The 10248-nt window shown below is 35.0% G+C and overlaps 1 protein-coding gene across 1 annotated transcript in view; it reads right to left on the minus strand.

Moving 5' to 3' along the window:
- The window catches only part of LOC111813388 (protocadherin beta-4-like), a 24040-nt gene that overhangs the window by 4314 nt on the left and 9478 nt on the right, over positions 1-10248 (minus strand). The gene's annotated exons all lie outside the window — the stretch shown is intronic.

Raw genomic sequence — 10248 nt, forward strand, 5'->3', positions numbered from 1 at the left:
AGGAATTGAACCCAGGTCCTTGTGCTGCTTGCTAGGCGGGCCCTTGGGCTGCCAATCTACTTTTTTCTTTCTTTTTTTTTTTTTTTTTTTTTTGGTGGAACTGGGGATTGAACTCAGGCCCTTGTGCTTGCCAGGGAAGTACTTATTCTACTAAGCCATCTTCCCAGCCCCCATGCCGGTTTTTTTAAAAATTAATTTTTAAGTATTTAATACAGAGTGTACGGGGTCTCACTACACAGATCGGACTCATAGTGATTCTCCTATTTTCAGTCCCCCAAGCATTGAGATTACAAGAGCGCCACCAGGCCCAGTATCTGTCAGTCTCAGCGTGCCCAGGGGGTGGGGCCGGCACAGCATGCAGAGATCAAACCCTGGTCCCTTCATCTTCCTGAGCAGGTGCTTTAGTCCACTGAGCTATCTGGCCAGCCCACCAGGCCTTTTTTATTGCAGCAGTTTGTAGTATAACTTCAGGTCAAAGATTGTGATGCCCCTGTCTTGCCTTTGTAGTCAAGCATTTTTTTTTGGTTCTAGGACTTTTTTGGTTCCAAATAATTTTAAGAATATTTTCTCTAGTTCTGAGAGATGTGCTAATGGTATTTTGGTTAGAATTGCAATAAATTTGTATAACAGCTTTGGCATTATGGCTATTTTGACTATGTTGGTTCTTCCTGTCTATGAGCAAGGAATATGTTTTGATTTTCTATATCCTCTTCAATCTCCTTTTTCAGAGTACTGTAACTTTCGATGTATAGGTCTTATATTTCTTTTGTTAAAATGATTCCTAAGGGTTTTTTTTTTTAAAATGCTATTGTGAAAGGTGTGGTTTCCCTAATTTCTCTCTCAATAAGTTTGTTGTATGTGTACAGGAAAGATATTGGTATTTGACTGTTGACTTTGTACCCAGATATGCTACTGAATTTAGTCATTAAGTACACAAATATTTTGGTGGCACTTTTGGAGCTTTCTATGTAAAGTATCTTGTCATGTGCATGCAAATAATGATAATTTAACTTCTTTTCCTATCCTTATTTCTTTTACTTCTTTCTCTTGTCTAATTCCTCTGGCTAATGTTTTTAGAAATATATTGAATAGGAGTGGTGATAGAGGACATCCTTGTCTTGTCCCTGATTTTACAGTGAAAGTTTTCAGTTTTTTACCATTTAGTATAATGTTGACTGATGGCTTTTTCCTTATTGAGATAAAAAGCATATATTTCAATTTTCTGTAGGGTTTTTAAAAAACATGAATTAGTGTTTGACATTGTCAAAAGCTTTTTCTACTTCTATTGAGATGATTATGTGATTTTTGACTTTGGCTCTGTTGAAATAGTGTATTACATTTATTGGTTTTGGTATGTTGAACCATCTCTGCATCTGAGTTCTACTTGGTCATTGTGTATAACCTGCTTGATGATTTTATGTATTCTACTTGACAGTATCTTACTGAGGATTTTTACATTAATGTTCACAGAGAGATTAGCCTCCAGTTTTGTTTTCTGTTTGGTTTCTTCTCTGGTTTTGGTATCAGGGTAATACTTGCTTCAAGGGATAATTTGGGGAGTATTGCTTCTTTTCCAACTTCATTCAAGAGTTTCATCATTAGTGGCAGGGTTCTGGACAAACTAGTTTCTAATGCCAAAGATAAGAACTAGACACATGTCTGTCACCTTGCACTAAATTAAAATTGAAATGAATCAAAGATCTATATATTAAAATAGAAATACTAAATTTTGTGGAAGAGAGAATAGGCAGAACTCTTGAAGACATAGGTGTAGGTAAAGATCTCTTGAACAAAAACCCAGTCACATGAGTAATATTACAATTGATGAACAACTGGGACACCATCTTATTAAAGAACTTTAGGACAGTAAAATAAATGACTAACAGAGTGAAAAGACAACTTACAGAATGGGAAAAAATTTTAGTCAATTATCCCTCAGGCAAAGGGCTAATATCCAGAATGCATAAATAACTGAAAAAAATCAGATCCTCAAATTTAAAGAACCGATCCAAAAATGGACATCTGAAATGAATAAGCACTTCTTAAATGAAGAAATATAAACAGCAGATAAGTATACATTGACATAACTAGTCATTTAAGAGATACAAAGTAAAACAACATCGAGATTCCATCTCATCCCACAGAAAATGGCTATCATCAAGAAATAAATCAACAATGAATAACAGGCTATGTAGAAAAGGAACCCTTTCCCCCTGTTGGTGGGAGTGTAGACTGGGCAACCACTGTAGAAATCGTGTGGAGATTCCTAAAATATCTAGGATTAGAGGTCCCATTGTACCCAGCTGTTCCTCTTCTGTGTATCTTCCCAGGAGAATTAAAACCATCATTCCATAGTAATACATGTACACCTGTTTTATAGAAGCAGTTTGTAATATCTAAATATTTGAAACAAACCAAATGCCTATCAACTAAAGAATGGGTAAAAAAAATATGGCTTCTTTTATATGATTGAATATTCCTAAGCCATAAAGAATGAGAAACTTGAGACATTTCTAGATAAGTAGATGCACCTTGAGACCACCATCTTATGTGAAATAAATAGGACACAAATATGTAAATATTATTTTGATTCCCTGGAATGGAAACTAAAAGAATAAATAAGGACCACAATATACAATAGATATTGTAAAACAGAAGAGATTCCTCAAATGTAAAGAGGAGCTAGTGAGGGAGAAGGAGGAAAGGAAAGAATGGAAAATAGAAATGATAAAGAAGGATAAAACGAAGACAAAGTTTTGTAAATAAGGAGGGGAAGAGGGGTAAAAGGGAGAAAAGAGACTTGGAGAAAAGAAGAATCAAGACATAAATAGTTACAAATTTCCTACAATGAATATGATCATGTGTGTATCTACATTGTACCAATAAACTTAAGAGAAACTCTCATACAGTACATTACACTGTCTCAAAATATTAATGACCCATTAGATGAAAACAGTTATCTATATTCAAGGTTCCATGTGTTTGGTTAAATTCCTTGTAATTAAATCATAATTGCAATGCTAATACCAGTTACAATTAGCGATCACTATGGTGATGATGATCATGATGAAGATGAAGAAATAAACCTGGATACAATTTTTTTAATTTATTTATTTTATTTATTTATGTGTGTGTGTGTGTGTGTGTGTGTGTGTGTGTGTGTGTGTGTGGCCAGCTCAGCCCACCAGGGGGTGGGGCTGGCTGGCATGTGGTGCTGGGGGATCGAACCGCGGTCCCTGTGCTTTGTTAAGCTTGTTTTAAGTAGGTGCTTTAGACCACTGAGCCATCTCACTGGATACAATTTTTTAAAATAAAAAATATTCACTTAAATTTAGACTAGTGCTTTAAAATAAAAAGTGATACATACAATTTGGCTATTCTATTTCAAAACCATTTTTAATATTCTGTGTCTCTTGTATTTTAATACAAATTGTAGACTTAGGTTGCAAATTTTTATAACAAAAGCAGTCTGTGATTTTGACAGAGTGCAATGAATCTGTCAAATAAGTGCATCAATCAGTTAAACAACATTGTCTTTTAATATGTGAATACAATACTTTTCAATTAGGCATTTAATTTTTTTTCTTTCAATCATCCAATGCTTTATAGTTTTCAGTGTAAAATCCTCTTTTTCTTGATTTCATTAGGTATTTTGAAGATGGCTTTCTTACATAGTTAAGCTAGCCTCAAACTCAAGATCCTCCTGACTCAGTCTTTGAGTGCTAGGATTACAAGTGTGCATGCTACCACAGTTGGCTTCTCCTACTTCTTTTGTTAATTTTATCCCTAAGTATTTTTACCTTTTGAGGATATCATACATGAAATTTTATTTCTGGATCAATGTTAATGCATAGAAATCAAATTGACTTTTGTATATTCATCTTGTACTCTTGTACCTTTTTGAAGCTCTTTATTTATTTCTTGGTATATTAGCATTTTGTATGTCCAAGATCATGTCATCTGTGAATAAAATTCTCTCGATACACTTTACAATCTCAATAATTTATTCAATTTTCCATTTATAGTGGGGAGGACCTCCAGTATAATGATGAAGTAGAAGTAGTGAAAGTAAACATGTTTGTCTTGTCCCTGACCTGAAAAGACAAGCTTTTAGTCTGTCCCTGTTAGATATCATCTTAGCTGTGGGTTTATAGAGTTGCCCTTTATTATCTTGAGAAGTTTTTATAATATTCCTAATTTATTGAGTACATTTGTCATGAAAAGATGTTGGATTCTTTTTTTAAAAAAATGTATTTAGTACAGGGTCTACAGGGTCTCACTACACAGATCAGACTTGTAGTGATTCTTCTGTTTTCAGTCTCCCAAGTTCTGTGATTACAGGCGCATGCCACCACACCCAATCCAAGTCATTGTCTTAGCATGACCTGGGGGCAGGGCCAGCCTGGCAGGCTGGGGATTGAACCCTAGCCCCTGCATCTGCCTAAGCAGGTGCTTTAATCTGCTGAGCTATCTGGCTGGCCCAAGATGTTGGATTCTATAAGATATTTTATATACTTATTGAGATAGTTCTGCAATTTTGTTCATTACTGTTAATCAGATATACTGCTCTGATTGATATTTGTATGTTGAAACATACTCTGGGATAAATCATAATTAGCCATGGTGTACAGTCTTTCCTTATTATATTCCTGGAGTACTGGAGTTAGTTTGCTAATATTTTGCTGATGAGTTTTGTACCTATTTTATAAGGGAGACTGATATGTAGTTGTACAGAGCAGAAAACTAAAATGGGAAGATGTTTCAGTCCATTAGTAACTTGAAAGATACTATATCTGTTGATTTGAGGATCTCTATTTAAGTAGTTTAATGAATGGAAAGAGAGGCTTGCAGAAGTCCTATAGTAGTTGTAAGATGCTCATGGGAAGTATAGATGGCTTACAGGAATCCTAAAAAATCACAAAGCTGTACCTTACCATCTTAGGAATCTATACATGCTTTACCTGTCCCATACTTCCAACGTGGGGGCCCTTATTCAAGGCTCTGAGATCTCAGATCACTGATAAAATAATCATAAATTCTGGTCCAAGTTGCCATCTAGGCTTCCCAACTTGATCTACCTATCTAGTGGTACAGCACACATCACAGGGTTACTGTAAAGTAAATTCTGTCATCCTGCTAGGAGGTTATGTCTTTCAGAACCATCACATCCCTGGGAGGCTGCTGACCAACCCCATGAAGGATAAAGCACTTTTAGAACCCAATCACTTCAATACTCAGAAAAACAGAGGCATTATAGCATATAGGGTCCACTGCCCCTATATGTTGACAGATACCAAAAGAGGGATACGGTATATGTCCTTAGGCAACAATGAGAAAATGGCCAAAGTCTTAGACCCTAAGAGGTCTGCGGTTTTGTCACTGTCAATGCACAGGGAAGGAATGCTTTTATTAGGTTTCTATAAGGTACATGAGTTTTGGGACACAGAATTTTTGACCTTCAACAAGAAACAAGTTCTCAATAAAACATCAGCAAGCATCTGAGTATCATTAACATCATGAAAAGTAGGCTCGACAAATAAAATAGTTGTTTTTATACCATAAGAAATAGAAATTCAGAACCACATTGTAGCCAGGCTTGGTGGCTCATGCCTGCGACCCTGGCCTTCTAAGAAGCTTAGGCAGCAGGAGCCCAGCCAAAGCTATAAAGTGACTTAAAGAAACCTCATTGAGAGGTAGAGACAGAAGAGAGTAGGGAGAGGAAGAAGAAGATAAAAGGAGGAGAAGAGGAAGCATCAGCACGAAGAGAAGGAGAACAAAGAAGGAGAAGAGAGAGAGAAAGAGGAGGAAAAAGGAGGAGGACAGAAAAGGCTGAGGATGTCATTGAGTGTCAAGGCCCTGGGTGCAACTCACAGTGCTACAATTAAAAAAGAGAACAAACTGAAAAGTAGTTAAAAGCAAAGAAGTTTACTGAAGAAAAGAAAGAAATAGCAATCATGAGATAAGTACAATTTATTATGAAGATATGTCAAATGGAAATTTGGGAAGAAAAGATTAGTTACTGGAACCAAGAAAATAGAATATGTTAAGTGAATATAAAGTTGAGGAATAACAAACATGAGAGCATCAAGAATAAAGGCAAAACCCTGAAAACAAAAAATGGTTCAAAGGTGAGGTGAGACGTATAATGACATCATGCTTTTTGTTAGCCATGTCAAACAGCAAAAGGACCAAAGGAAAAGCAGCTTAATTTTTAGTCTATGTTAAATAACTTGCTGATGAACCATATGTGCACTTCACATGGAATAACTCTAAATTATGTCTTACAGATTTTTGGCTTAAAAAATCAAGCAATATACTAAGAAGCAAAGATATTTCAGAATAAAATGCAGCATACATAGCAAAGTTCATTTTTTGAAGTTCTCATTTGCAAAGAAGTACCATTTACTGATAAAAAATTACAGAAATTATAGTGAGTTACATCACTAGATTTAATTGGTATTTAAGTATATTGGTGAGTGATTGATGCTTCAATATATCTTAGGCTTATAACAACTCCAGATAAATATTTAAAATTCATTTCATTTGTTTTCAGTTTTAAACACTGTTCTACTAATTTCAAGGAAATATTTATTTCTGAAATTATATGTTTTTTGAGAAAAACTACATACTATATAGAATTGTTTTGAAAATAAATGGTCATTGAAAGTTTTTCCATAGGACAGGCAATGTCAGAAGTTGTTGACTTGAGCCTTTTACAACTCAGCATATTTGGCCTTTTTATACTTCGTTTTTATACTTTTCTGCTGGATGGTTGGTTAAGACTAAGATAAAGCAAGACTATATAACAAGAAATGTAACTTTTGGATCTGACAAGGTCAGTCAAATCATGTCAGGATTTATCCTGAAACCCTGTACCGCAGTTTGTAGATCCTTTGTCAGTGTCAGCCATATGGATAAGTCATGGCCATTGCTTGACCAGTTTGCTCTCTGCAAAAGCCTGACAGAATGTTTTCTCTCCATGTGACTCTCCTTAGGCACACTCTACATCATCGATCACTTTCCTCTGTGGCCCCGTAATCTCCTTCATCAGAAAATTTGGGACACAACTGAATTACATGATGTTACAGTGCTGGTTCTCCTATGTCCTGAGTCCAAACTGACCTTGAAAGGCTAGGGCCAAAATGTTGGCTGTCCTTGCAGCCCTTCTTTTTCTCTAATTTTTGGTCTGCAAACTTAAGCTGTTAACCCTCCAGAAGAGAAGCTTATTATTATTACCGTACAACATAGGCAGTTGAGTTTAACCTCATTGCCAGTCCTATGGATAACCCACTACTATTATGGACTACTGGGCTATATTGGAATATTTTGCTGAATTCATGTACCTACAATATGTAAATGACAATTGAATACCCATCTCTGGCAAAATTAAACAAAGAAGGGGATACAAATGAAGGACCATTTTGTATCTATACATTCAAAATAGTTAGGATAGATATACAACTACTTTCTCTTAATTCAGTGAACAGAAAGATTGTACTAATAGTGTTTGTGGACAGGATATCATGTCTGCAACCTGTACAATGAATAACCACTAAGAAGACAACAATATGCAATGTATTAATTATTGAAACTGTCCTACTAATCAGTTTTGAAACTGTCTCATTGCTATTTGTTTCTCAACAAAATTATTTAAAACATGTTTTTTAAAAGAATTTGAAACCTTATAGATTTCCTTTCAGTTTTGATACTGAAGTTCAATAGATGTTTCAGTAAAGGCTAAAACATTGTTATAAAAATACAAAGTTACCCCTTTTATCTTGTCCCAGATGTTCAGTTTGTGGAGTTCCAAAGAACGGTAAGAATAGATCCTACTACATATGAGGTAGTCACTCATTGTCTTACATTTAATAAAATATTTAAAGGGAATTTTTGAATTTGTCTTTAAATAAATGGATAAACAGTTTCAGAGTGCCTCGAAATAAAAGTCATGTTCAACCAAGGGTAAGATGTGCCTGTTTTACATCTTAAAATTTAGTCCAGATTAGTTTTTCTGGTTTTGCTAAATTCTGTTCATCTTCTTGACAATGTGTAGATCAATCCATTTATGAATTAAGTTTTTAAGAGTAGTCTGTCTTGGAAGTCTAAATAGTTCCTTAGCATATACCCCTTCCAACCAACTTTAGTCTCAGATCATTCACCATAATTGTCCCCCAGAAAACTTTCCTATATTTGTCCCACAATTGAATACTTCCCCAGCTCTAATACTATTAGAAACTAAGGAGTCAAAAAATCTTAATCTGAATTTATTTTCCTTTTTTATCGTCATTGAATCTCAGCTAAAGATGAGGAAAGAAAAAAATGATCAAAGGCATTTTCAGGGCCAGGGAGATGGCTCAGTGGAATAAGCACTTCCTGGCAAGTGCAAGGGCCTGAGTTCAATCCCCAGTTCTGCCAAAAAAAAAAAAAAAAGCAAAGCCATTTTCAAACATCTCCATAAAGTATATAGAGTGAAAGTAAATGTGTTTTTCTTTGAGTATGAAGGATTCAAACACACCTTCTGTTTATCCATTTATTTAGAGACAAACTGTAAATAGCCTTTCTCTCTCTCTCTCTCTCTCTCTCTCTCTCTCTCTCTCTCTCTCTCTCTCGGGATTACATCTTGGCCCACTGCATGCTGAGCTGTAATAATGTTCTCTGCCACAAAATTCTATATACAGGATGGCACCTTTTAAATGTGATTATAACTTAGATGAAATATAAGATGATGATGAAATATATATGATGAAATGCATAACAATACTTTTTCTTTCAGTAATTCTTAAAATATTTCAGAGCTCCAACTCTCCTATAATCAAGATTATTGAATTTCTGGAAAGTTCTGTCTCTCAGAATAAGCACTTATGTGGATAAATTTTTCCTAACAATTTTATCTAATTTAGGACAAAATATTTTGTTATTTGAAAAAATTTAATTTTTACTCAAAATAGCCATATGACTTTGTGTTTTGATTATTTCCAGATTTTATTCTTAATTGTAGCTAATTAAGATTTTGACAAAATTCACAATATTGTTTTTGTTCTCTTTAGAACTTCCTAATCTTATACATGTTCTTTAATTACAATATAGGAACTAGGAAGCTGATGTTGAGGGAAATTTTTATTCCAACAAAACTGTAAATAAGCCAGTCATATCTGATTGTCATCTGAAGGAGGAAACAAAGACAGGAAGAAAACATTTTTCATATATATATGTATATATATTTATATATATAGTAGCAATACATACATATGTGTGTATGTGTGTGTAGCACTCAGTATTGAGAATTTAGAGAACTTACATTTGTGTGCTTCTTGAAATTAAAAAAAAAGCCCTTTAGATCTTCACAAGCATACTTGATAATGTACAAACCAAATTGTAGTTCCCCTAGGTGCATTACTAAGTGACATGCATACTGGAAACCCCAATCCGATGTTTAAAACGGCTTAGATTTTTCTCCTCAGCTGTCATTCTGAGCAACCCTACAGGGATGATCTCAGAGAAGATTGCTTCATTAACCTATAATTTGTGTTTGTTTTTGATTGTAACAAATCTGCATAATACTGAAACCTTAATTGCAAAATGTCAATACAGAAAATGAATTCAATGTTATTTTCATTTGGGTATGATACACATACAAAAAAGACGGCTTGCTATATCCTAAAGGAAATACATGTTGAAATTTCTCAACTTAACCATAGACAAAGCTACTTAAGGAATATTATGAAGCAAACTTAACAGATATATTTACACAGATAAATTACAAATAGGTACTATAGAAGTCTGATTACTACATTACTTTGAAACATGGAGTTGGAAATGAGTTGCTAAATAATCACAACTAAATATAATGAATTTATATTTGATCTATGAATAAAAGTAAAGAAAGTACTATGCATGGGATAGGTAAAAATGAATAAAGAAAAGTGATGATTAACATAAAAGTCCATAGGAAGAGCAATTGAACGAGGAATTGAACACAGGCCCTTGCGCTTGCCAGGGGAGCAATTTTTCCACTAAGCCATCTCCCCGGCCCAGGAACACAGTTATTACTGAAAGACATAATTTGCAATAGTCCTGCTAAGTGTCTTGAATGAGACCATTGGGGACAATCGGCTTCAGAAACTTGAAATCGCTGGTCTCTGAGCTTTCCCTCAGACACACCTCATACTGGTAGGAGTGCGCCAGCGTCCCCGTGCCGCTGACGTCCACCAGGTGGGCAGGGAAGGGGCCCTCGGGCGCCGCCGAGCA

Source organism: Octodon degus, unplaced genomic scaffold, assembly GCF_000260255.1.
Source record: "Octodon degus isolate 3935 unplaced genomic scaffold, OctDeg1.0 scaffold00185, whole genome shotgun sequence".
In the NCBI taxonomy this organism is placed as follows: domain Eukaryota; kingdom Metazoa; phylum Chordata; class Mammalia; order Rodentia; family Octodontidae; genus Octodon; species Octodon degus.